At 41.8% G+C, this 27,004-nt stretch overlaps 1 long non-coding RNA gene across 1 annotated transcript; it reads right to left on the reverse strand.

Annotated features, from left to right (window-relative positions):
• Positions 1 to 6,751: 6,751 nt before the first annotated feature.
• Positions 6,752 to 26,927, reverse strand: LOC111180077 (uncharacterized). The gene is made up of 3 exons (XR_002646102.2): positions 26,495 to 26,927; positions 20,239 to 20,425; positions 6,752 to 9,446 (listed from the first exon to the last, which is right to left on the reverse strand). It is a non-coding gene; the product is annotated as an uncharacterized LOC111180077 (long non-coding RNA).
• Between the last annotated feature and the right edge of the window lie 77 nt (positions 26,928 to 27,004).

Consider the following 27,004-nt stretch of genomic DNA (forward strand, 5'->3'; position numbering starts at 1 on the left):
CCTTGTTAAATTTTAACGCTCTTCCTCATTTGTCTCAAATCTATTCCTTAAAAACAAAATTAAAATGGCATATAAAATTGAACCCCTGTGTGTGTAGTATTCCATCCTATTACAAAATATGATCCATCACTGTTTATTCACCTGCCAAAATACATTTGGGTTATTTCCATTTTATTTTTTTACTATTATGAGTAGAGCTGTTAAAAAAACATTTTTTGTACAGGTTTTTGAGTGAAGTAAGTCTTTATTTCTAGGATAAATACCAAGAAGTAGGATTTCTAGACTATATGTCTAACTTTATATGAAACTACCAAACTGTTTTCCAGAGTGGGCTTATCATTTTGCTTTCTCACCAACAATGTATTCCAGGTGCTTTGCATCTTCTCCAGACCTTGGTACTGTCAGAATTATTTTAGCCATTCTAAAAGGTACGTGGTGGTACCTTATTGCCATTTTAATTTGCATCACCAATAGCTAACGATGTTGAACGTTGTGTATGTGCTTATTTGCCATCTGTGTATCTTCTTTGGTGAAGTGTCTGTTCAAGTCCTTTGCCCATTTTTTAGTTGGGTTGTTTCTTACAATTGAGTTCTGAGAATTCTTTATATACTCTGAATGCAAGTCCTTTGTTGGATATATGATTTGCTAATATTTTCTCCAGTCTATAGTTTGTCTTTTCGTTCTTTTAAGTGTCTTTTGCAGAGCAAAATTTTACACTTTTGTGAAGTCTAATTCATCTTTTTTAAAAAATGGATCATGATTTTGGCATCATGTCTGAGAACTCTTTGCCTAACCCTAGGTCACATGTATTTTCTCCTATGTTCTATCCTAAATGTTTATAGTTTACGCTTTCCATTCAGATATTTTTGAGTTATTTTTTGTATAAGGTATGAAATTTAGGTCAAGGTTCCTTATTTCTTCCTTCCTTCCTTCCTCCCTCCTTCTCCCCTCTCTCTTTCTTGGCATGTCCAAATGTTCTAACAACATTTTTTGAAAAGACTATTCATTCTCCATTTAATTGCTTTTGCACTTTTGTAAAAAAATCAGTTGGCCATATTTGTGTGAGTCTATTTCTGGACTGTCTGTCTAATCTATGTATCTATGCCTTTGCCAATACCACACTGTGTTGGAAACTGTAGCTTTAAAGTAAATCTTAAAATAGGGTGATATAATTCCTCCAACTTTAGTCATCTTCTTCAAAATTGTTTTAGCTATTCTAGTTCCTTTGCCTTTCAAAATAAATTTTAAGACCAGGCTGTCCATATCTTCAAAAAATTCTGCTGGGATTTTGATTAGAATTGCATTAAATCTACAGATCAATTTAGGCAAAACTAACATCATTTCCCTGTTGCATTTTCCAATCCATAAACATGGCATGCCTCTCCATTAATTTAGGTCTTTGATTTCTTTCATCAGCATTTGAACTTTTAAGCATACAGATCATGTACATGTTTTGGTAGATTTATTCCCGAGAATTTAATTGGGGGGGAGCCATTATAAATTATATAATTTAAAATTTAAGTTTCCTTTTGACAATTGTTAGTATGTAGAAATATGATTTTTTCTGTTGACCTTGTATCCTGTGACCTTTCTAAACTCACATTTTAGTTCCATGAGTTTTTTGTAGGTTCCTTAGGATTTTCTATGTAGACAATTACATTGTCTGCAAATAGGGAACGTTTTACTTCTACCTTTATAACCTGTATGCCTTTTATTTATTTTCCTTGCCTTATTGCACTGGCTAGGACTTTCAGTATGATGTTGAATAGAAGTGGTGACAGTGGACATCATTGCATTGTTCCTGATCTTAGGGGAATGTATTCAGCTTTTCACCATTTCGTATGATATCAGCTCTAGGTTTTTTATAGATGCCCTTTATCAGCTTGTGGAAGTTCCTTTCTTTTTTCCTTTTTTAAAATTAATTAATTTATTCATTTATTTTTGGCTGCGTTGGGTCTTCGTTGCTGTGCACGGGCTTTCTTTAGGTGCAGTGAACGGGGGCTACTCTTCGTTGCGGTGCGCGGGCTTCTCATTGCAGTTGCTTCTCTTGTTGTGGAGCACGGGGTCTAGGCACACGGGATTCAGTAGTTGTGGCACGTGGGCTCAGTAGTTGTGGCTTGTGGGCTCTAGAGCGCAGGCTCAGTAGTTGTGCCGCACGGGCTTAGTTGCTCCATAGCATGTGGGATCTTCCTGGACCAGGGATTGAACCCGTGTCCCCTGCGTTGGCAGGCGGATTCTTAACCACTGTGCCACCAGGGAAGTCCGAAGTTCCTTTCTATTTCTAGTTTGCTGAGAGTTTTTAATCATGGATGGATGTTGAATTTTGTCAAATGCTTTTTCTGCATCAATTGATAATGATAATGTATTTTTTCTTCTTTGGACAATTATGACAAGTATGGTAGATTACACTGATATAGTTTTTAGAATATTAAAAGGATATATAAATACATATATAAAATATATATAATTTTAAAATAAAGTGTATGTATACACACACATACGTACATATATATATATACACACATACATACATACACTTTATTTTTAGAGCAGTTTTAGGTTCACAGTAAAATTGAGCAGAAACTGCAGAGAATTCCCGCCTCCCTATCCCCTCCCTGCACGCAGCCTCTCCCATCATCAACATCCCGAATCAGTATGGTACATTTATTTGTAACAATCAATAAGTCAACACTGACATCATTATCAACCAAAGTCCATAGTTTACATTAGGGTTTACTCTTTGTATTATATAGTCTATGGATTTTGACAAATGTATAATGACATGTATTCACTCTTATAGTATCATGCAGAATAATTTCACTACCCTAAAGATATCCTGTGTCTTATCTGTTTATCCCTCCCTCCAGCCCACCCCGCAACCAACCACTGATCTTCCTGCCTCCCTATTTTTGCTTTATCCAGAATATCATACAGTTGGAATCATTCATTATGTAGCCTTTTGAGATTGGCTTCTCTCAGTAATATAAGTGAAATATATATAATAATACATAAGTTTCCTCTATGTCTTTTCATGACTTGATAGCTCATTTCTTTTTAGCACTGAATAATAGCAGTCCATTGTCACAGTTTGTGTATCCATTCACCTACTGAAGAATATCTTGATTGCTTCCAAGTTTTGGCAGCTATGAATCAAGCTACGATAAATGTCCATGTGCAGGTTTTTGTGTGGATGTAAATTTTCAACTCCTCTGGGCAAATACAGTTCAATTGCCGTATTGTATGTTTGGTTTTATAAGAAACTGCCAAACTATCTTCCAAAGTGGTTGTACCATTTTGCAGCCCCATCAACAATGAATGAGAGCTCCTGTTGCTCCACATCGTTGCCAGCATTTGGTGTTGTCAGTGTTTTGGATTTTAGCCATTTTAATAGGTGTATAGTGGTATCCCATTGTTGTTTTAATTTGCAATTTCCTAATGACATGTTATGTTGATCCTCTATTCATATGCTTACTTGCCATCTGTATATCTTCTTTGGTGAAGTGTCTATTCAGATCTTTTCCCCATTTTTAAATCAGGTTGTTCATTTTCTTATTGTTGACTTTTAAGTGTTTCTTGTATATTTTGGATAACAATACTTTATCAGATATGTCTTTTGCAAATTTTTCTCCCAGTGTTAGGTTTGTCTTCTCATTCTCTTGACAGTGTTTTTTGCATAGCTTTTTTAAAAAGTTTTAAACTTTTTAAAAAGTTTTAAATTTTAATGAAGTCTGACATCAATTTTTCGTTTCATGAGACATGCCTTTGGTGTTGTATCTAAAATGACCTCACTAAACCCAAGGTCATCTAGGTTTTCTCCTATGTTATCTTCTAAGTCTCATAGTTTTGCATTTTACATTTAGGTCTATAATCTCGAGTTAATTTTTGTGCAGAGTATAAAGTCTGTGTCTAGATTCATTTTTTTTGCACATGGATGTCCAGTTTTTCCAGCACCATTTGTTGAACAGCATATTTTTTCTCCACTGAATTGCCTTTGCTTGTCAAAGATCAAATGACTATATTTTTGTGGGTCTATTGACTGATTTTTGAATACTGAATCAGTCAGCTTTGAATTTTTGGTCATGATGTGTTATTGTTTATGTATATATATTCTATAATATATATGTGTATATTATATATTGTTGAATTCAATTTTTAAATTCTGTTGAGAATTTTTTTTTTTTTTTTTTTGGCCATGCCAGTGCACGGCATGCAAGATCTTAGTTCCCTGACTAGGGATCGAACCTGGCTCCATGCAGCGGAGGCACCGAGTCCTAACCACTGGACCGCCAGGGAATTCCCCTGTTGAGGATTTTTTTCATCTATGTTCATGAGGGCTATTGGTTTGTAGTTTTCTTTTTTGGACTCTCTTTGGTTTTGTTATCAAGGTAATGGTAGCCTCCTAAAATAAGTTGGAAAATCTTCCCTTCTCTTTTTGTTTTCTGGAGAGCTACTGCTTTTTAAAAAGCTGAAGCTGTATTGTGGCCAAATCGACTGTACATTCAAGGTAACGTCACTCAGCATTTTTTTTAATCCATGAAATTTATTCCACAGCAGGTTTTTTTTTTTTTTTGAAAATTATGCCTGTTAGGAGTAGAGGCACCCTACAAAAGGAGACTGACCACTTGCCAAATTTCTGTCCTGAATACTTTTTTGTTTCTGTGTTTATTTTAGATAATCTTGGGAGACCCTGAAGACTTTTTGGACTTCTGGTAAAATGACTTCTACTATTTGGAATCCTAATTCTGTTGGATTTGGATTTATAAACAATTTGTAAAGGCCTAATACATTTCCAAACCACTTAATCTTTGTACATACTTCAGAAGAAAATAGTTTATTTTAAGGGAAGAAATATATATATGTGTGTGTATATATGTATATATGTAAAAATCAATGGCTGTTATTGTAATGGAAAATAAAAACTATGACAATTATTGTGTGAAACAGTGATTTAAATATTTCTATTTTTTTCTGGAACCAGTGACATAGAGAAAACATTCCTCCATAAACAAAGACACGGAAGTGTGTATTGCTGAGGCATATTGGTGATCAACAAATACTTCTATTTGCCCTGAAAATCAGATGTATGAAGGGCCATAGTAGAAAATAAAATTGGAATGGCAGTTGGGGGTAAGGGCCTTAAGTGATAAGCCCTTAGACTTTATTGACTACTCACTCAGATTTTGAGCAGAAGAGGTGATAAAGAATAGATAAAGAAGAGGTGATAACTTTATTGACTACTCACTCAGATTTTGAGCAGAAGAGGTGATAAAGAATAGAGGTTAAGGGCTTCCCTGGTGGCGCAGTGGTTGAGAGTCTGCCTGCCGATGCGGGGGACGCGGGTTCGTGCCCCGGTCTGGGAAGATCCCACATGCTGCGGAGCGGCTGGGCCTGTGGGCCATGGCCGCTGGGCCTGCGCATCCGGAGCCTGTGCTCCGCAATGGGAGGGGCCACAGCAGTGAGAGGCCCGCGTACCGCAAAAAAAACCAAAAAAAGAATAGAGGTTAAGGACCCAAGTGGAGTGAGACAGATTAGTTCCAAACCTAGTTCTGCCACTTAGGAGCTATGTTTCCTTTTCAAGAGACTTAATTTTCCTAGGCTTCTATTTTCTTATCTACAGAATGGGGTTAATGACAGTATCTACTACGAAGGGCTGTTATGAAGGTTAAATAACGTAATATAAAGAGAGCCTGGTGCCTGCCACATACCAAATATTCAATAAATATTCGTTGCTCTGTGGTAGAACTGTGATTCAGAACTATTAATCTGGCAGCAGGGTGTATAAGTGATGTAAGTACATGGCTTTCCTTCTTAAAACAGAACCAGAGCCTTTCAAGGTTTGCGCCAAGAATACTTCAGGAAGTTGAATCTCCAGGTGGAGTGGCATGTGTCTGAAATTGAATTAACAAGATTTAGAGGCTACTCTGACTGAAGGTCAGGGAAGAGGGAATCATGACTGCATTACTGTTTTCTATATTCCAGTGTACCCATATACTGTGCTATTTTTAAGCACTGAAATTAAGGTATTTTTATTGGTGTAATACCATTATTTTAGACCTCGGTCAGCAGCTTTATTTACTCTTCTTAGGTCCTCTTCAAACCCTCCTTCCTCCTCCTGCTCTAACCTCCTCCTCATCAGTAACCATAAACCATTACCATTTATCACCATAAACCCTCCCATCCCCTCCTTACCACCCCATTCCAGTAACTCCCTACCTCTTCCAAACTTCATCCTCCACTACGCTCTCTCAGCAAAAATGCTGAGCGAGGACTAAAAAGGAGGAGTCTTTGAAGTAGGAAATCTCCCCATAGGGGATGGAGAAGAGTCAGACCCAGCTAGGGCCATCTGTTTTGGGCTCACAGGAGAGAAATCATTTTCAATCAGAGGAAGTAGTCCTGAAAACCCTATGGGTTGCTAAACTGGGAAGGAAAGTCTAGAAGCTCTTCCTAACCAGCTACATCATAGATGATGTGTATGGATATGTGTGGGGTAGAAGTGAAGTTGCAGAAAGCAGCAGAGCCAGTAGTGGCCAGAAGGATATTTTGTAATTTGTTTACAATTTTTGTTTTTAAATGTGTTAAATAATATTTAGTTACATTAATATTTTTAAAACTTTATAAATTCTAAACATGTAAAAAAATCCAGTATTTTGGCTTTGCAGGAAATTAAAGCAGAAAGCTTAAAAATATAATTTTGCTCTAGTATTGTAATTACTCACTAAGAGAGGAATCAAAGATGGTTTTAAGTGTGAAAGACCATTGATGACAGGTATAAAAATAGGGAATGTCACATCAGGACTATCAAACATTGTCCTGTACTGTAAGATATGATGTCATGATCTGGATCCCAAACTGCTTTCCTTCTTTTTCTTTCTTTCTTTTTTTTTTTAATTAGAGAGAGAGATTTTGTAGTTTTCCTTTGCTTTCCTTTGGTGTCAGCACAAAGTACCAAAATATTGGATTTTATTTCATTTAGTGTGCAGAATTCATAACATTTTTAAAAAATTAGTGAAACTGCTGCTAATTCATATGCCTCCAAGCAAAAACCCTCCTCTGTTGTTGCTTCCAATTTGCTTGTTGCAGAAAACCAGATGAATTAGTTTAAACTACTTTAGTGCAGACACCTGACTCAAACAGGCTTAAGCAGAAAAGGAAATTTGTTGCCTCCTGTAACTGAAACATCCAAGAGTTTTAGTCATGACTCGTTCCAGGGGCCCAAATAACATCAGAAGTGGATTCTTTCTCTGCCTCTGTCTCTGTCTATCTCTCCTCTGCTTTTCTCTCTATGTCGGTTTCATTTTCCAGCTGGATTCTCCCCCTTGATAGCCCAACAACATGTCTGGTCTTAACATCGTAACAACCTAGCAACCCCATAAGAGTTGCAGGCGAAGTTCTGGGTAGGGCTCTCAATAGCCCAGGTTGGGCCACATTCCCATTTCAGATCAGTCATGGTATGGCCAAGGGACTGGCCAGATCCTTGTACTCATTCTTGGACCTTGTGGGTAGTATCAGTCCTATCAAAACCACAACACTGAAAGTTAGAGAGAACTAGTTTCCCCAACGGAAAATCAGGGTGCTTTTGCCTAAATAAGAAAGAACAGTGAACAAGCAAAAACAAAGATGATCATTGCATCAGATAACAAACCTGTTAGAACTGCACCTAGAATCATGGCAAATTGACTCTAAGAGAGGATCGAAGAATGTTTCCCATAACTAAAGTCCATGAACTCTGGTATGTAAACTTTGTGACATCTCTTTCAGTAGTTTCAAGTGATTTTTCAGAGCTGAGGGCATGGAGATGTTCTTCTGCAGAATCATCTTCTATCAGCTCTTTAAGTGTGGGCACCTCTTAGGGTTTTATTCTCTGAATAATTAAGTTGTCACATAAATGATCTCTGGAGAAGATGAATTGTACCATAATCTGACAAGCTGTATTTCTCTCATTTGGGATTGTACCAGCAAATCATTAGGTTGTAAAGAGAACCTCACAGGGTATCTAAGCCACCTGGAGTACAGACAGAACAACCCTTAAGTGTAGAATTTAAGAACTAAAGGAATCTGGGATTGTTTTCCAGAATGCAGCTAATTTTCAAAATGAGATGTCAATTGAATAAATAGCAGCTGAACACGGTTCCATTACTGATTGCTTCCATAGTATTTATTTCCCCATTTTTCCAACAGTAGTACCCAGATTTTGTATAAGGCAAGCCATTTATGGCCAAATGGTTTAAGTAAGATAAATCCCACCTCTGGTTTTAGAAGTAGGTTCTGATTGACTTATGGCACTATTTCTGGTCATAATAATTCATTCAAGGATGGGAATATGACCCAATTTAGGCCAGTTATACTCAATTCTTGAACATCTATTTGAATGAATAAAAATCTGCCTCTTAACTGGAGGTCAATCCACATGCACATAGCTTCAGGAACTATTGGCAGCCATCCTGCACCAGGAAGGGAGAGTTTGCTGAGGATGACGCCAGTCTCAGGAAGAACTAGGAGAGAAAGACTGGGTCCTGGTCACATTATTTGAATTGCTGGGTCAAGCCATGCTTGAAGCCATGTTACTTGTGGACTTTTTTGGTAATGTGCACCAATAAATTCCCTTCACTTTTTAAAGTCAGTTTGAGTAGAATTCTCTGTTTGTTACCTGTTATTCTAAAACAAACCCCAACTGAATACAACTCTGATGCTAACCACCTGGAGGTAGTGTAAGACCACGCAGGTCTAAGGGCACGGTCCTCAGCAGGACTGCCCTTACTTCAGATGCCAGCCACACTTTGAGAGTCCCCAGGTCACCCACACTTCTGACCAACTGGCAGAAATTCAGGGGTTCCCATTATCCCATCAGGTTCAATAATTCACAAGAATAAATCACAGAACTGAATGACTCAGAAAAGCACTGCACTTAACAATTACAGTTTTATTTAAAGGATACAACCAGGGCCAGCCAAATGAAGGGACACATAGGGTGAGGTCTGGGAGGGTCTTCAACATGGAGCTCCCATATCTTCTCCCTGGGGAGCCAGGACATGTCACCTTCCCAGCACATCCGTGTTCACCAACCAGGGACTCCTCTGAACCTCAGCATCAAGATACTTTATTGGGATTTCACTGGGAAGGCATGACTGATTGGATCATTGGTCACATGATTGAACTCAGTCTCCAGCTATGTTAGAGATGTTTCCTCAAGCTCTCTCTCCCTGCTGTCCCATCTGCCTCTGCATTAATTCAATCTCTCACCTGCTCTCACCTGAACTCTTAGTACAGCTTCTTAGTTGTCATTCTTATTCCATGCCACCTTCCCACAGGTTTGGCCTCCTCACTCTGGCAGCTTCTCTGCCTTGATTAAGCCCCAGGGGATGGGCTTAGTCTGGAACAATAGGGGTGGGATTTCTTTGAGCCTGTTTAACCTGCAGTTCGAAGACATTCTTGAAGATCCTCATTATCTGAAACAGAGAATACAATTAAGGGGAAATTTAGGTTGTTTCTCCTCACTATTCCCTCTCCCTCTTGCAAAATCTGCCTTTTTAAGGTTCATGTCATCTATCCATTCATCTTTTCTCCCTTCTGAATGCAATGATCTTCCAAACTCTTGGCCACTTTTCTCATTCTCTGAAGATCTGCAAGCACCTGGCTCATGGCCTTCCTGTCCCCTCAACTTCTGCCACTCTCCTGGGCAATTATAAAGTCCATGTGGCCTCTTAGCTTCCTGTTCTCATTATTTCCAATCCAATGAATTTCTTCTCAACTCTGCATCATCCATAATCCTCTTCTGTTTTCATGCTACCATGTCTCCTTGGCTCTCGTATCAACTCTTATGGCTTTAGATACAGTCTGTGTGCTCATGACTCCTAGCTATTCTTCCAGCTCAGACCTCTCTTCTGAAATTCATACCTCCATATTCAGCTGCCTTTTCAGCATATCCCTTTATATGTCTCATACTCGGGCATCTCAAACTCAACTTCTCAAAACTTAGCTATTGCTCCTTTGAACTTCCTAGGACAAATCTGCATTTCAGCAAATGATACCATCAGCCATTCAGTTGTGCAATCTATCTTCCTCACCCCATTTTGTCCTATCAAGTCCTGTTCATTTTACCTCCAAGATATATCTTGAATCTGTTTACTTTTCACTATCCCCACTGCTACCAACCCAGGCCAATGCATCATCCCTTTTCGCCTGGACGACTGCACTAGTGTCCAAACAGGTCTCTCTCTATTTGTTCTTGTACTCATTCAATCCATTCTTTACATAGCAAGCTTCATGAGGGTTTTTTTTTTTAAGTGCAAATTTTACCTTTATTCTCCTTAAAATCTTTTAGAGGCTTCATAGGATGATGTTCAAGATCTTTTGCATGTTCGACAAGGGCCTTGCGTGATCTGGTTCCCACAGTCTTTCTAGCTTGCCTCCTGCCGCTCTCCCCTTTATTCACTGGGTCAGTCACACAGCCCTTCTCTCTTTTCTGAAGATGCCAAGCCCCCTCATGCCTCAGAGTATTTACACACACAGTCCCTTCTGCTTTGAACGTTCTCCATGCCCTACTCCAATCTTCATCTACCCCTTATTGTGTGACAGAAGCTGTGGCCTGAATAAAACACAACTCTCTCCCCTTAAGAGCTCATAGATTAATAAGAGACCTACATGTAAGCAAAAAAAGAAAAAAATTCCACCACAGTATAATAAATGCAATAGAAGTATGGCCAAAGGAAGAAATATTTATCTACCTCTGAGAGTCAGGAAAGGACATTTAAGTAGAAGAACCAGTATGTCCCAAGGACACAGGCAAGGACATGAGGAGATATAAGCAGTTTGGTGCTGCTGGTAAAGGTGAGGAGGTTGCAGGAGGTGACTTGGATGCTGTGTTGAGGGGCTTGAATTTTATCCAGTAGGCAAAGAGGGTGTCCCCTACAAAGGATTCTACGTAGGAGAGACATGAATACATATCAACTACAGTGCTATCAAACTGGTAAGTAATGGGAGAGAAAGACATCAAAAGAAGGTGAACGCAGAAAGTCAAGTAGGAGAATACTATAATAGTCCTAGCAAGTGGTGATGGCAACTGAATTAAGGCGAAGGTAGTGATAATGGAGAAGAAGATGGAATGAAGATATTTCTAAGGGGTAGAATTGATAGGACTTGGTGACTGAACAAAACATGAATCCTTGTCCTTATGGAGCTTGCATTCTAGTGTGGAAGGCAGATAATATATCCAATAAACAAATGCAAAGCAACTGACAAAGGATTAATGTCCAAAATTTACAAGCAGCTCATGCAGCTCAATATCAAAAAACCAAACAACCCAATCCAAAAATGGGCAGAAGACCTAAATAGACATTTCTCCAAAGAAGGAATACAGATTGCCAACAAACACATGAAAGAATGCTCAACATCATTAGTCATTAAAGAAATGCAAATCAAAACTACAATAAGATATCATCTCACACCAGTCAGAATGGCCATCATCAAAAAATCTACAAACAATAAATGCTGGAGAGGGTGAGGAGAAAAGGGAACCCTCTTGCACTGTTGGTGGGAATGTGAATTGGTACAGCCACTACGGAGAACAGTATGGAGGTTCCTTAAAAAACTACAAATAGAACTACCATATGACCCAGCAATCCCACTACTGGGCATATACCCTGAGAAAACCATAATTCAAAAAGAGTCATGTACCAAAATGTTCATTAGCTCTATTTACAATAGCCAGGACATGGAAGCAACCTAAGTATCCATCGACAGATGAATGGATAAAGAAGATGTGGCACATATATACAATGGAAAATTACTCAGCCATAAAAGAAACAAAATTGAGTTATTTGTAGTGAGGTGGGTGGACCTAGAATCTGTTATACAGAGTGAAGTAAGTCAGAAAGAGAAAAACAAATACCATATTTTAACACATATATATGGAAACTAAAAAAAAAAAGGCATGAAGAACCTAGGGGCAGGATGGGAATAAAGACGCAGACCTACTAGAGAATGGACTTGAGGATATGGGGAGCGGGAAGGGTAAGCTGGGACAGTGAGAGAGCGGCATGGACATATATACACTACCAAACATAAAATAGATAAGTAGTGGGAAGCAGCCACATAGCACAGGGAGACCAGCTTGGTGCTTTGTGACCACCTAGAGGGGTGGGATAGGGCAGGTGGGAGGGAGACATAAGAGGGAGGGGATATGGGGATATATGTATATGTATATCTGATTCACTTTGTTACAAAGCAGAAACTAACACACCATTGTAAAGCAATTATACTCCAGTAAAGATGTTAAAAAATAAAAAAATAATTAAAAAAACCCAAATGCATACATGATATAATCCCTTTAATGTTACAAGCTATGAAAGAAAATAGAGCAGAGTAAAATCCCAGCAAATGAAGGAGTTATTTTAGATGAAGTAGTCCCTGTGAGGGGGTGACATTTGAACAGAGAAATGAGCCATGTGAATATCTGGAGAAAGAGTATTTTAGGCAGAGTGAACAGCAAGTGCAAATGTCCAGAGATGGGAATGTGCTTGTCATATGTTTGAGGAATAACAATGAGACTAGTGTGACTGAAGCACAAAAAAAAGGAAGGGGAGAATGGGAGAAGATAATGTCAGAATATAGCAAGAGACCTCGTAGATCATGGAAAAAACCTTGGGTTTTATTTTAAGTGTGACGTGAATCATTGGAGGATTTTTGAATAGGGAAGTACCATATCCTAACTTATACTGTAAAAGGATCACTCCCAAAAGACTATCGTGGGGGAAGTGTGGAAGCTGGGTAGCCAGTTACAAGGAAGGGATCTATGTGAGAGATGATGGCGGTTTGGACTAGAGTAGTAATGATCAAGTTAGTGAGAACTGATCAGACTTGGGATATATATATATATTTTTATAAATGTATTTATTTATTTATGGCGGTGTTGGGTCTTCATTGCTGCGTGTGGGCTTTCTCTAGTTGCGGTGAGCAGGCGCTACTCTGTTGAGGTGCACAGGCTCCTCATTGCAGTGGCTTCTCTTGTTGTGGAGCATGGCCTCTAGGCATGACGGCTTCAGTAGTTGTGGCACACGGGCTCAGTAGTTGTGGCTTACGGGCTCTAGAGCGCAGGCTCAGTAGTTGTGGCACACGGACTTAGTTTCTCCACAGCATGTGGGATCTTCCCGGACCAGGGTTTGAACCCATGTCCCCTGAATTGGCAGGCAGATTCTTAACCATTGCGCCACCAGGGAAGCCCTGGGATATATTTTGAAGGCAGAGCTGATGCAATGTGATGATGGATTGAATGAGGGTAGTAGAAAAAGAGAGCAGTCAACAATGACCCCAATATTTCTGGCCTGAGCAACAGGCTGAATCACAGAGCCAGTTACTGAGATGGAGAAGACTGAAGGGAATTAGGTTTGATAAACAGGCACTCAAGAGTTTGATTTTAGAAAGGTTTAGTTTGGAATACTGTTAGACTTCCAAGTAGAATAGTTATTGGAGATATGAGTCTGGAGTTCAGGGGAGAGGTTAAATCTGTAGATATACATTTTTGGATTTATTGGCTTATAGGTGACATTTAAGATGATGGAATTGGTTAAGATTTTCTAAGATGAGTGTAAGCTAAAACTGAGTAGAAGTCCAAGGATGGAACACTAGAATACTCTAATACTTAAGGGTTGAGAAGAGAAAGAAGATCCAACAAAGAGACTGAGAAGTGTCCAGTGAGGTGAGAAGAAAATCAGTAGAGGATAGAAGCCAGGTAAAGATAGTTCTTCAAGAAAGAGGAAATGATCAACTGCTTAAATGCTGCTGTTAGGTCAAGTAAGTTGAGAATTGGATTTGGCAACATGAAGGTTATTGGTGACCTTGATAAGTCTAGGTGAGAGATGATGGTGGTTTGGACTAGAGTAGTAGTGATCAAGAGGGTAGAAGCCAGGTAAAGGTAGTCTTAGAAGAGTAGCGGGGATAAAAGACTCATAAAAGTTTTTAAGTATCAGGCTTCCCTGGTGGTGCAGTGGTTGAGAGTCTGCCTGCCAATGCAGCGGACAAGGATTCAATCCCTGGTCCGGGAGGATCCCACATGCTGCGGAGCAGCTAAGCCCGTGCATCACAACTGCTGAGCCTGTGCTCTGGAGACCGTGAGCCACAACTACTGAGCCCACGTGCTGCAACTACTGAAGCCCGTGTGCCTGGAGCCCGTGCTCTGCAGCGATAGAAGCCACTGCAGTGAGAGGCCTGCGCACTGCAACGAGGAGTGGCCCCTGCTCGCTGCAACTAGAGAAAGCCCACACGCAGCAACGAATAACCAACACAGCCAATAAGAAATAAATTTATAAAAAAAAGTTTTTAAGTATCATAAAAGGTTAAGATGCAGTAGAAAGAAAGTGAGAAGATTCTCTATGTAAAGGGGAGCAGAAAAGTAGTGTAGTAGCTGAAGAGACATATGCCATCAAGGGAGGGTTTCTTCAAGAAGGGAGGGAGGACTGGTGATGCAGGAGAGAGAGGAGAATAAGTGTGGAAGCAAAGTCCTTGAGTAGGTGAGTTCTCTGGATATTTGAATATTTAGGCCTGGAGCTCAAGAGAGGGTAGAGGCTAGAGATACAAATTTTGTAATGATTAAATTATATATGAAAGGGACAAACATGAGAGTGGATGAAATTAGGAAGAATGAAAAGCAGAAGCCAAGGAATAATCCTGAGGTATCAAAAATTAGAGGGAATAAGGGGAGAAGATCCAGTAAGGAATTCTGAGAAAGAATGTTCCCTATTTTCCAGTTATTTTTATGACCACAGCACATGGCATATTGTTTCACTTCTCATGCCTGTTAAAGCCTTTCCTTCCCTGGATTCACACCCATCTCTCATAGTACTTTACAAAAATCTTCATTAGCACTTATTTCATTGCATTTACATTATATATCTGCTTCTTCCACCAACCTGAAGGCTCCCTCTGCCAAAAGCTTTATCCATCTTCGTTTCTACAACTCTTAACATAATGCATAGTAGGTGCTAAATGAATGAGACATGGAGCAGGGGGAAGTTAATCCACAAATAGACTGTGTGATATATAAGCATCAGGAAGTGTGAATATGCCTTTTATGCCTTTCTGAAAGAAATATACATGTTGGAAGGAATTCATCAGTGAAGCTATCTGGAGTTTTCTTTGTAGAGAGGTTTTAAATGATTAGTTCAATTCCTTTAAAATATAAAATATAGAATTTCCTGTTTGTTATTGTTTCAGTGTTGATAAGCTTTATTTTTCAATAAAATTTTCCACTTCATCTGAATTGCCAAATTTATTGGTATAAAGTTGTATCCTCTTATATTTTTAATAGCTATAGGACTTGTGGTGATGCCCCTATTTTATTGCTGATATTAATAATGTGTTCTCTTAAACTTTTCCTTGATTAGCCTTGCTAGGAGGTGATTAATTTTTTGTCTTTTTGGAGATTAATAAGTTTTGCTCTTGTTGATTTTCTCGTTTTTTTGCTTTCTATTTTTATCAATTTCTGATTTTATCTTTATTTTCTTTTTTAAAAATTAATTTATTAATTTATTTTTGGCTGTGTTGGGTCTTCGTTGCTACACGCAGGCTTTCTCTAGTTGTGGTGAGCGGGGGCTACTCTTCGTTGCAGTGCATGGGCTTCTCATTGCAGTGGCTTCTCTTGTTGTGGAGCACAGGCTCTAGGCGCACGGGCTTCAGTAGTTGTGGCTCATGGGCTCAGTAGTTGTGGCTCATGGGCTCTACAGCGCAGGCTCAGCAGTTGTGGCACACAGGCTTAGCTGCTCTGCATTATGTGGGATCTTCCCAGGCCAGGGCTCAAACCCGTGTCCCCTGCATTGGCAGGCAGATTCTTAACTGCTGCACCACCAGGGAAGTCCCTTTATTTTCTTTTTAAACTGTCTTTGCAAAAATTTCCTTTCTCTCAATTTCCCTCTGAGCTCTGAATCCTAACAGTAGTTCTCAAGCCAAAGTGTCCCATTAGAGGAGTCCCAAGTCTGGAAGGAATGAACCTGCATTATTACTCCACCATGCTCAGTAGTTAGGTAGGAGTAGGTTGTGGGAAACGTGGCCTCAGTTGTGAACACACTGGTGGATCCAGATCAGTATCTGGGTTCATCAGTTAACTATGCTATGCACAGCAGGAAATCCAGTGGCACATTTTCAGAAACACCACAGTCCACTCCTTTGACCCACTGATCTATACGCTTCTTGTTGGTTTGGGGAGAAGCTCTTCCATGGTTTCCATGGGCCTCTCTTCCTGATGAGAAACTTGAAAGAGGAAGGTTAGTGGAATGAACTATAGAAATTGGTCTGGAGGCCACAGTTGATACTCATTCTCTCCCTTTTCCACTATCCACTCTAAATTCCCCTCACCCTCAGTTTTCATCTTAGCAGGTCTTGGTGGCTTATGTGGTGGTATAATCCAAACCCTTATTCTTGAGGGGACTGAGCTCCTAGTAACCACACCCTTCTTAGTCCAGAGTTGCTGCATGTGTTCACAGTTACAGTGGGGCAAGGGAGTATTAGGAGATGCCCAAGTGGATCACATGGATTCTGTAAAAAGCCGTGATACCTTCTCCTACTGATCAGGGTCAGTTATCCTTGTCATGATGGTGACTTCTCTTTTCACCTACTGGTCCCTGGAATAATGAGTCCAAAGTGCCCCAGCAGCAGTCATAGCTTACAGTTCAATGGGACCTTTGCTGTGTCCCTTAACAGGAGTGCAATCCCATTGGGGACCAGTACCTCCAGCCCTATATATCCCAGATTTGTGGGTACAGAAAGCACAAAATCCTCTAGTGGGTCATTGGTAGTAAAGGTAAATGGAGCTATTCCTGCATCCACTCCTTGGTTAGTGGACCCATGTACTTTTCCTATTGGGTTCATAAAGGCCTGGGATTTAATGTGTATAACATATCCTGAATGATAGCATCTTGTTTTTTCAGAGTTGCCTCTGCAGCATGTGGGAGGCTGGAATAATGAATAAATGAAATGAATGGCATTTCACTTGAGACTTTAGAAAGCCATTCCAGCTCTTTATCAGGTCAGCCTTTTCTGGCTGGTGCGGTACTAGGTCATGGGTCCACTCTCGTACTTCTTTTACCATGAAGCAGTTGCCCTGGTTGGATGCTATGTTATGCAGGATTCTGTGCCTGTGGATCAGACATTCCACAAATCCCAATTCAGTAATGTTGGCTGAGGATCTGTTGGTGGAAAGGAAAACCCATATCCAGAATAGCTATCTATCACTGTGAGAATGAAGCACTGGCCCCCACAGAATGGAAGGGACTCAAGGTAGTCAACTTGTCACCAAGTAGCCAACTGTCTCCATGAGTAATAGTTCCATTTTGGGGGCTCAGCATTGGTCTCTATTGCTGACATGTTGGACATTTAGGCATTAGTAGCTAGATCAGCCTTAAAAAGTTGGAGTCCATACTTTCTGGGCCCATATATAGCTTCTATCTCTACCACTGAGGCCACACCATTTATGTGTCTGTATTAGTTTCTTAGGGCTGCGTTAACAAAGTACCACAAATTTGGTGATTTAAACAACAGAAATTTATTGTCTCACAATTCTGGAAGCTAGAAGTCTGAGACCAAGGTGTCAGTAGGCTTGGTTCCTTCTGAGGGCTGTGAGGGAAAATCTGTTCCATGCTTCTCCCCTAGCTTCTTTGGTGTTCCTTGGCTTCTCCTGCATCACCCTAATCTCTGTTTTTATCTTCACATGGCATTCCCTCTGCATATTTCTGTCTTCATATGGCCTTCTGTTTATAAGGATAACAGTCACATTGAATTAGGGGCCCATCCTACTCCAGTATGATGTCATTTTAACTAACTACAACAGCAAGAACCCTATTTCCAAATGTCACATTTTGAGGTATTGGGGATTAGAACTTTAATGTATGAATTTGGGGGGGATACAATATAACCCACAACAGTGCCCATCAGGCTGGTTCCAAGGTAGCCAATGATGAAGGCTGGTAATGACAACTGCATGAGTTATTTTCTCTACTTAATTGTTTAGTACCTCTTCCCTAGTGGGTGCAAAATATGATACAAAAATCTTCACACTTCACGCCCACTCATGTATATTCACCCACAAGACTCTACCCTAGACCTTCTTGTCTTCGGTCTTCCAGTCTTTTTTCTTCCCGGCCCTTTACCAGCGGGCCAGGCCATTGACACATGCCCAAGAATCTATATATATTCTTACTTCAGTCTGTTTCTCCTTATACACAAACCAGATGACCAGGGACAATGTTTCTAACTCTACCCATTAGGAAGATTTTTCCTCTCCACCATTTTTCAAAGCTTCTCAAGTATGTGACTATAATGAGGCCACTATCTAACTTTGGCTTACATCCACATCTTAAGCTGACTCACCCATAAACCAAACTCAGGTTTTACCCCTCCTTCAGCTGGTCATGGTATTGGTGCAGTTGTGGTGGGTGACATGGGGGTCTGGACTACCTGGTCATGCAGCTTACAAGTACCTCAGTTGTGCTTGAGCTCCATCTCAGATGCACCATTTCCATCTTACAATAAATGCTGCTGGGTCCATCTGAACACCAAAAGAACCAAGGCCGTAACGGGCAGTTTTGGACACATGACTACTTGGAGTCCCACGGTTAAGTGTTCGGTTTCTACCAAGGCCTAGTATCACATTAGTAGCTGTTTCTTAAAACGTATATAATTCTCTGCTGCAGATGGCATGGCCTTGCTCAAGTTCCAGGGACTGCATTGTGATTTTTCCACTGAGGCTTACCATAAGTTCTGTCTTAAGTCAGTTTGGGCTGTTATAACAAAATACCATAGACTTTGTGGCTTAAACAACAGACACTCATTTTTTCACAGTTCTAGAGGCTGGAAGTCTGACATCAGGGTGCCAGCATGTTCAGGCTCTGGCAATCCCTTTTCCTGATTTGGAAACAGCCACCTTCTCATTCTCACTCTGTCCTCACGGGGTGGGCGGAAAGTGCTCTCTGGTATCTCTTCTTCACCATCACATTGGGGGTTAGGGCTTCAACATAAGAATTGGGCAGGGGGACAAATTCAGTCCATAACATTCCACCCCTGGCCCCCTAAAATTCATGTCATTCTTAAATGCAAAACACATTTATTCCATCCCAATAGCCCCCAAAGTCTTAACTCACTCCAGTATCAACTCTAAAGTCTCAGCTAAATATCATCTAAATCAGATATAGTGAGACTCAAGGTATGATACATCCTGAGGCAAAATTCCTCTCCAGCTGTGAATCTGTAAAATCAGACAAGTTATGTGCTTCCAAAATACAGTGGTGGGGGACGCACAGGATAGACATTCCCATTCTAAAAGGGAGAAACAGGAAAGAAGGGAAGGGGGATGCGTCCTAAGCAAGTTCAAAATTTAGCAAGAAAATTCCATTAGATCTTTAAGGTTTGAGAATAATCCTCTGGCTCAGTGCTCAGCCATCCAGGTCCAGTGGGGTGGCAGCATCACCCCCAAGGCTTTGCTGGGTAGTCCCACTCCCAAGGCTTCAGGCAGAAGCCGCCTGCCTGTCAAAACTGAGGCAGTGGCCCTGGTGATCATCTATCACTCTGTCCTGTCCAATTCAATAAATCTAACAGCCGTCCTTCATTTTTCCCCATCTCTGTCCCCTTCAGTTCAAACTGGCAGTGCTTCTGCTCATGTAATCCTGTAAACTCCTTATCAAGTGATAATCTCATCACACCATTGGTATTTGAACATGCTTTCTCATTTTTTGCAATATGGATAGGCTGAGAATCTTCCAAATCATCAAGTTCTGGTTCCTCTTTGCTTAACAATTCTTTCTTTAATTCATCTCTCTCCTTTCACATTTTACTGCTAGCAATCAGGTGAAACCAAGCCCCTCCTTCAATACTTTGCTTAGAAATCTCCTCAGCTAAACATCCAATTTTATCACTCAAATTCTACCTTCCACAAAACACTAGGACACAGTTCAGCCAAGTTCTTTACCATTTTATAACAGGGATCGCCTTTCCTCCAGTTTCCAATAACATATTCCTCATTTCTGTTTGAGATTTCACTAGATTTGCCCATAATGTCCATATTTCTAGCATGTAACTTAAAATTATTCCAGCATCTACCCATTACCCGGTTCCAAAGCTGCTTCCACATTTTTAGTTATTTTTTACAGCTGCACTCCACTGATAGTATCTCTATTAGTCAGGGTTCTCCAGAGAAACAGAACCAATAGGAGTTAGATATAGATATAGATGTAGATTTATTATAAGGAATTGGCTCACATGATTAGAGAGGCTGAGAAGTCCCAAGATCTGCAGTCCGCAAGCTGATGACTTAGGAGAACCAATGTTTAGTTCCAGTCTGAGTTCAAAAGCCTGAGAACCAGGACACCGATGGTATAAGTTCCAGTCTGAAAGTTGGCAGGCTCAAGATCCAAGAAGAGCTGATGCTTCGGTCCAAGTCTGAAGGCTAGAAAAGACCAACGTCCTAGCTATGCAGTCAGGCAGGAGGAATTCCCTTTTACTCAGCTTTTTTGTTCTATTCAGGTCTTCAATTGATTGAATGAGGCCCACCCACATTAAGGAGGGCAATCTGCTTTACTCATTCTACCAGTCCAACGTTAATCTCATCCAGAAACACCCCCCACCCCAACACACCCAGAAAATGTTTGACCATATTATTTGGGTACTCCATGTCCCAGTCAAGTTGACATAAAATTAACTATCACAAGCTCCAAAATGCATCTTTTCCCACTCTTGACACCTCTAATACAAAAGAGTCTACTGGAATATATGGCCAAGTGGCAGAGATGCTTGTACAGGAGCCTGGACCTTCTGAAGAGCCCTTCTCCTGTTCTGGGCCACAAAGCTGAAAATCTTCAATACTACCTGGTATATGGGCTGGAGCAGTATTCCCAGGTATGGAATGTATTGCTCCAGAACATAAAGAGAACTACCAAGCTCTGTGAATTCTCTTTGTGGTAGGGGATGCAAGATGCAACAATTTGTTTTTTACTTGGAAGGATATACTACTAGCACACCTCTAACCAGTGGACCCTTAAAAATTCACCAAAGTGGCAAGTCCTTGAATCTTTGTAGCATTTTTCTACTCTCTGGAGCACTGGTCTTACCAATACCTCCAGCATACTAGCCACCTCTTGCTTGTGCTTGTCTGACCAGCATAATATTATTTATGTAATGGGTCAACTACTGAAGCCTGCAGTAGTCTACAGTCATTCTCCAGGATCCATCTGCAAGGGCCAGACTGGCTAATTAAGTGGAGACATGATAGGGACCATCCTCCCTCCACCCACATTCTTTAGGTCTTTAATGGTGGCACTAATTTCCATTATGCCCCTGGTATGTGATATTTGTTTTTTTAATTCACTATGTTGGCCAGGGGTGGGTGTTTCCACTTGGCCTTCCCCACTATGATAGCTCTTACTTCACACAGGTCAAGGATTTAATGTAGGTAGGTATCACTCCAACCGCCAAATATATCAATTCCAATTACACACACAGGAACCGGAGAAATCACCATCGGGTGGGTGCATAGACACAATGGACCCACTGTAAGCTGGACTTTAGCCAGGACCCCATTTACTACAAGGCCCCCATAAGCCCCCACTCTAACAGGGGCCACAACAATGCTTTGGGTCTCAGGGTACTGATGTCAACTCAGACTCTGAGTAAATTTTCTGGTTATTCCTCTTCCCCAGTGTGTACAGTCACCAAAGTAAATGGCCACAGGTCTCTTTGGGGAAGGACTGAGGAATCATTACATGTATACTTGCTACAGTGCTGCAGGATCTGCCACCTCTTAAGTCAATGGGTTTCAGATCTGAAGAGTGGCTCAAATCCAGACACTGAACAAGGGATAATGACTTTTGGTGCAGTGCGGGGGAACCATACTCAGGCTCTTGCTTCTCCATTTTGGCCTCTTTTTGGTTGTAGATGTTAACTTTGCCCCTAGAGATGCCAAGTTCTATATCCATCTCCACAATTCGCTGTGGGTCAGGCCCCCTTGGTTGCCACTCTTGTCAGATGTTGTTGGTCTTTGTCATAATTGTAGCCTCCTGGCTTCTGGTGACTAAGTGCCACCATCTGGTCTCTCTTACTTGGGGGAAGGCGAATATCATTCCCATAGTTATTAATGAGCCCCAGCTCTGTGACTGTTTCTACTGTCAGCCCAGGCAGCAGAGAACTTCTTGGTGATGCTCTTGCCCCTCACCAAATTTCTGATGGCCTCAGTGAATGGTGTGTTTTCTGGGCCTTCCTGTTGAACATAATCTTCTGATGGGTCTTCTGGCTTCACACACCTATTCCTGCATGCCCACTTTCCTGTCTTTTTTTTCATTCTTGTACCATATGCCAGGGCAACTGGGGCATTTCTACTTTACTCAGCATTGGCCGTCACTTTCTCTAGGTTTCTAAAAGCCTCCCAGCAGTGAGTTTTTTTCATCCCCAAGAGTTCTTGCCAGGGTGTTAAATCCTGTGCCTCAAGAAAGTGCTCCCAATTCAATGAATTCCTGATTGTCTAGTCTTATATTCCAGCCACTTTGATCAAGCAACCTCAAATTTCAATTGCAGGGTACTCCCCTGGCTTCTGTCTACATATGCGAGCTAATTCTTACAGCTTTTTGTATTTAATCTCTTTCCTCTGTTATCAGGCCCAGTATGTTCTCAGCTGGGTTTTTTTTTTTTTTAATATAAATTTATTTATTTATTTTTGGCTATGTTGGGTCTTTGCTGCTGCGTACAGGCTTTCTCTAGTTGTGGCAAGCGGGGGCTACTCTTCCTTGCAGTGCACAGGTTTCTCATCGCGGTGGCTTCTCTTCTTGTGGAGCATGGGCTCTAGGCGCACTGGCCTCAGTAGTTGTGGCACATGGGCTCAGTAGTTGTGGGTCGCGGGCTCTAGAGTACAGGCTCAGTAGTTGTGGTGCATGGGCTTAGTTGCTCCGCAGCATGTGGGATCTTCCCGGACCATGGCTCAAACCCACATCCCCTGCATTGGCAGGCGGGTTCTTTTTTTTTTTTTTTTTTTTGTGGTATGCAGGCCTCTCACTGTTGTAGCCTCTCCTGCTGCGGAGCACAGGATCCAGACATGCAGACTCAGCGGCCATGGCTCACAGGCCTAGCCGCTCCGCAGCATGTGGGATATTCCCGGACCGGGGCACGAACCCATGGCCCCTGCATCAGCAGGCGTACTCTCAACCACTGTGCCACCAGGGAAGCCCGGCAGGCAGATTCTTAACCACTGCACCACCAGGGAAGTCCCTCAGCTGGGTTTTGTTAGGACTTAACTCTAGTTACTGGCCTGGCAGCCAGGACAGGAAGTAGGGGCAACTTCTATGTTGCCTCATGGGGCAGTGGCTCTGCAGTGTCTTTCAGCATGCAGAGAATAATACGAAGAGGTGAACCACCTCTGCAAACTTTGTAAGTTCATGTGGGTTTGCAGAACTAACATCCTTACAGATGTCCATCCAGAAGTCCTATCCCTTGTTTCAGGGTTTCAGGTTTTTGCAACCAGGGCCCTGACCTCCTTTGGTTGCACATTTAAATGTCTTTGGAACTCTGTTGCCTCTATCACGACCTGAGTCTGTGGCTTAACTGTGTCAGCTCTTCCACTATAGGACATAAAAGCCTCTTTGTAAGCTACTAAAGAGGTTTTCTGTCTCTCACACTTAGGCATTAACCCAGGGAGAACCCTTGCTTTCTCCTTATTCCTTTTCAGAGTGTCAATACAACTTAGCAGTAACCAGCCAACTCCACTGTCCTTGTAGGCATGTTCCCACTCATATATTTCACATGCCTGAAATTCTATCTGCAAGGGCTTTCTCCTCCACTGGGATGTTTTCCCAGGTCACTACTGATTAAATCTTTAGCAACTGGGTCACCACCTTGTGCTAGGAGCTACCCATGCCCCTATACTGCTCAGGATAGCATCGTCTTTGCTTATGAGGTAATGAGTGTGCCAGTCCTGAAATTTCAACTTATTATGTTTTCTTGGACCTCTCCTGGTACCACTTGCGCTAGTTTGGGCCCTCTGAGAGGCAGTTGCCAAGGTGGGATTTGACATGTGTATTAGCCAGGGCTGCCATAACAAAATACCACAGGCTGGGTGGCTTAAACAATAGAAATTTATTTCTCCTTTATTTCTGGAGGCTAGAGGTCCAAGATCAAGGTGTCAACAGGTTTGGTTTCTTCTGAGGCCTCTGTCCTTGGCTTGCAGATGGCCACCTTCTCACAGTGTCCTCACATGGCCCTTCCTCTGCATGTCCTCTGCAAACATGCCCCTGGTGTCTCCTTATGTGTCCAAATTTCCTCTTCTTATAAGCAATCAGCCGAACTGGATTAGGGTTCACCCTACCTAACACCTTCATTTTAACTTAATCACATCTTTAAAGGACTCATCTCCAAATGCAGTCACATTCTGCAGTATTGTGGGTTTAGGGCTTCAACATATGGATTTTGGGAAGGACACAATTCATAACAACATGCAAGATATTTTTAGGGGAACTATCTGTGAAAGATAAAAGGGAAGGGAGCAAGGGAAGGTGGGAGAGTCTGCAAACTGTGACTCAGGCCTGACACCTATGAAGGAGAGGGAAAAGAAAGGATTGAGAGTAGGCAGGGTCTCAGACCACAGCACAATTGGAAGAAAGTTCAAGCTAGGATGATGGGCTCTCCAGCCAAAACTGCCCATCAGAGACCCAAACATTACAGCAATGAAGCACATTAGCCATGTTCAGTCATTTATAAGTTAGACAGTTACAGGAACATAAAGAATTCAGTTTGGGGATCAGTTCTTACTGGTTTCTCCAGTAGTGTCTCCAGTCCACCCTGACCATTCTGCCACACTTTATTTTGCTCCAGGAGGCATGTGCCTAGCTCTCCGAGATGTTTATACACCTTTCTCAGTTTCTGAATCTAGCTCATTCTCTCATGCTTTACTCCATTCCTTTCCTTTCTGTCTTCTGTGGCTCATTTTTTCAGAGGGACACCTGGTTCAACTTTTAATGAAGCATTTATTGAATGGAATTGATTATAGGCAAGAAACTATACTAGGTGCTGGATTTTTTTTTTAATTTATATTTTTTCTGCGTTGGGTCTTTGTTGCTGCACGCAGGCTTTCTCTACTTGTGGCAAGCGGGGGCTACTCTTCATTGCAGTTCATGGGCTTCTCATTGCGGTGGCTTCTCTTGTTGTGGGGCACAGGCTCCAGGCGTGCAGCCTTCAGTAGTTGCAGCACGCGGGCTCAGTAGTTGCAGTGCAAGGGCTCAAAGGCATGCGGGCTTAAGTAGTTGTGATGTGCAGGCTCACTAGTTATGGCTTGTGGGCTCTAGAGCTCAGGCTCAGTAGTTGTGGTGCACTGGCTTAGTTGCTCCGCAGCATCTTCTGGGATCTTCCCGGACCAGGGATCAAACCCACGTCCCCTGCATTGGCAGCCGGATTCTTAACCACTGCGCCACCGGGGAAGTCCGTAGGTGCTGGATTTTTATTCCATAATGGTCCACTTTCTTGGGAGAAACCAAGATTTCCCTTCTTATCCACAATGAGAGCTACCTGTGGCTCCCTTTCACTTATGATATATAGGGCACAAACACATTTACCCAGAGGAGTCTACATTCAAATAATCTTGTGAGACATTCACCACCACATCTGATATGAGTAAGGGCTGCAGAGCACCTTGCATCCCTGGGTGTTCAGGAAATACTATTATGCTCAAGTACCTATATAGGTACATAGGTAATATTTATGTAGGTATATAGGTAGTTACTATATATTAATTTCAAGAGAACTTCAAAAGAGAGGGCATACTGAAATTAACTAAAATTTTTTAATAGAAAGGGCACATTAAGCTGACCAGAAACTAAAGGATACCATTCCTTTCTCAGAAATCTAAAAGGTCCCTGAGGATTGCCACTTGGAATTTCTCCTCAGTTTTATTGGTGCCAAACTTCTTATTGGCTAGGGACCACAAAACGAAATTCCTGTTGAATTCATGAGGGAAAGAAATAAATGTTGGGAAAAACAGATGTCAATACCCAAAAGGCTTATTTCTACATTTCCCCTACCACTGAATTGCCTTGGTCATTTACAAACCTAATCTAAGGCTAAGTTATGAACTTAACTTGAGAGAGACAGGCCTGGAGAGGTTAAGGCCTTGACCAGTGGTATATCTTTAACCAGAATCGGAACGCTTGCGTTTCCCTTTCAGTCATACACTGCCCACTAAATGACTTCCTAACTGGTTATCTTTCTGGAACACATAATTCATTTACAGTCTTTCTATGAAGCTGTGAAGTTGCTCTCCTACGCTTAGGGAATGGAAGCATGAAGCACAAAAAAGACGGCACCTTCAGCTAATTCATGAATAACAGAAAAACAGTGAACAATTTGAATCCCACATCCAGAGCTCTGGGTCACCAGGTCGAAAGCCTGTACTGGGGGCAGCGGGGAGAAATGGAAGGAAATGCTGGTAAAATTACCTTGACCGTGCGGAAACTTAAAGACTTTCCTACCGACTAGAACTCACCAACTTTTCTCAACAAACGAGCCATGAGAGAGGTGCGCTGAAGCGACTGGACTCGCCCCCGGCGCCCGCTCAGACGCACCGGAGCGCACCTCATCACCTCCCAGGTCGAGTCCTGGAGGCCGTCACACAGCACCTGGAGGAAGTCCGCGCCGGAGCCGGAAAAGCGAGGAGTCCCGCCAAAGGCCGGGCAGGTGAAGAGCGAGGAGAGACTGGGGCCAACGTGCTCTGGCGGGGATTGCGGGAGTCGGCGAGGGACCTATCAAACCAGGGTTCAGACAGACCGACTCTCCATACAAGTTCCCCAGTTGCCAATCTTGGGATGGCTTCACAACGTCTCTAAAACGTGAACTCTCACCACACACCTACCGTTCCGAGCGCCCCTAGCAACCACCAGCAATTAAAAGCGGAAGAACGACCTTTGTCCCGCCCTCTCTGGAACTACCGAGGCCGGGCGGGGGAAGCGCGTTGGCCCAGTCACCTCGGCGGGAACTCCGACCAACCAATAGAAGG

This window comes from Delphinapterus leucas, chromosome 1 (genome assembly GCF_059928025.1).
Source record: "Delphinapterus leucas isolate spDelLeu-1000000601 "Yukka" chromosome 1, BTC_Dleu_Yukka2, whole genome shotgun sequence".
Lineage (NCBI taxonomy): Eukaryota > Metazoa > Chordata > Mammalia > Artiodactyla > Monodontidae > Delphinapterus > Delphinapterus leucas.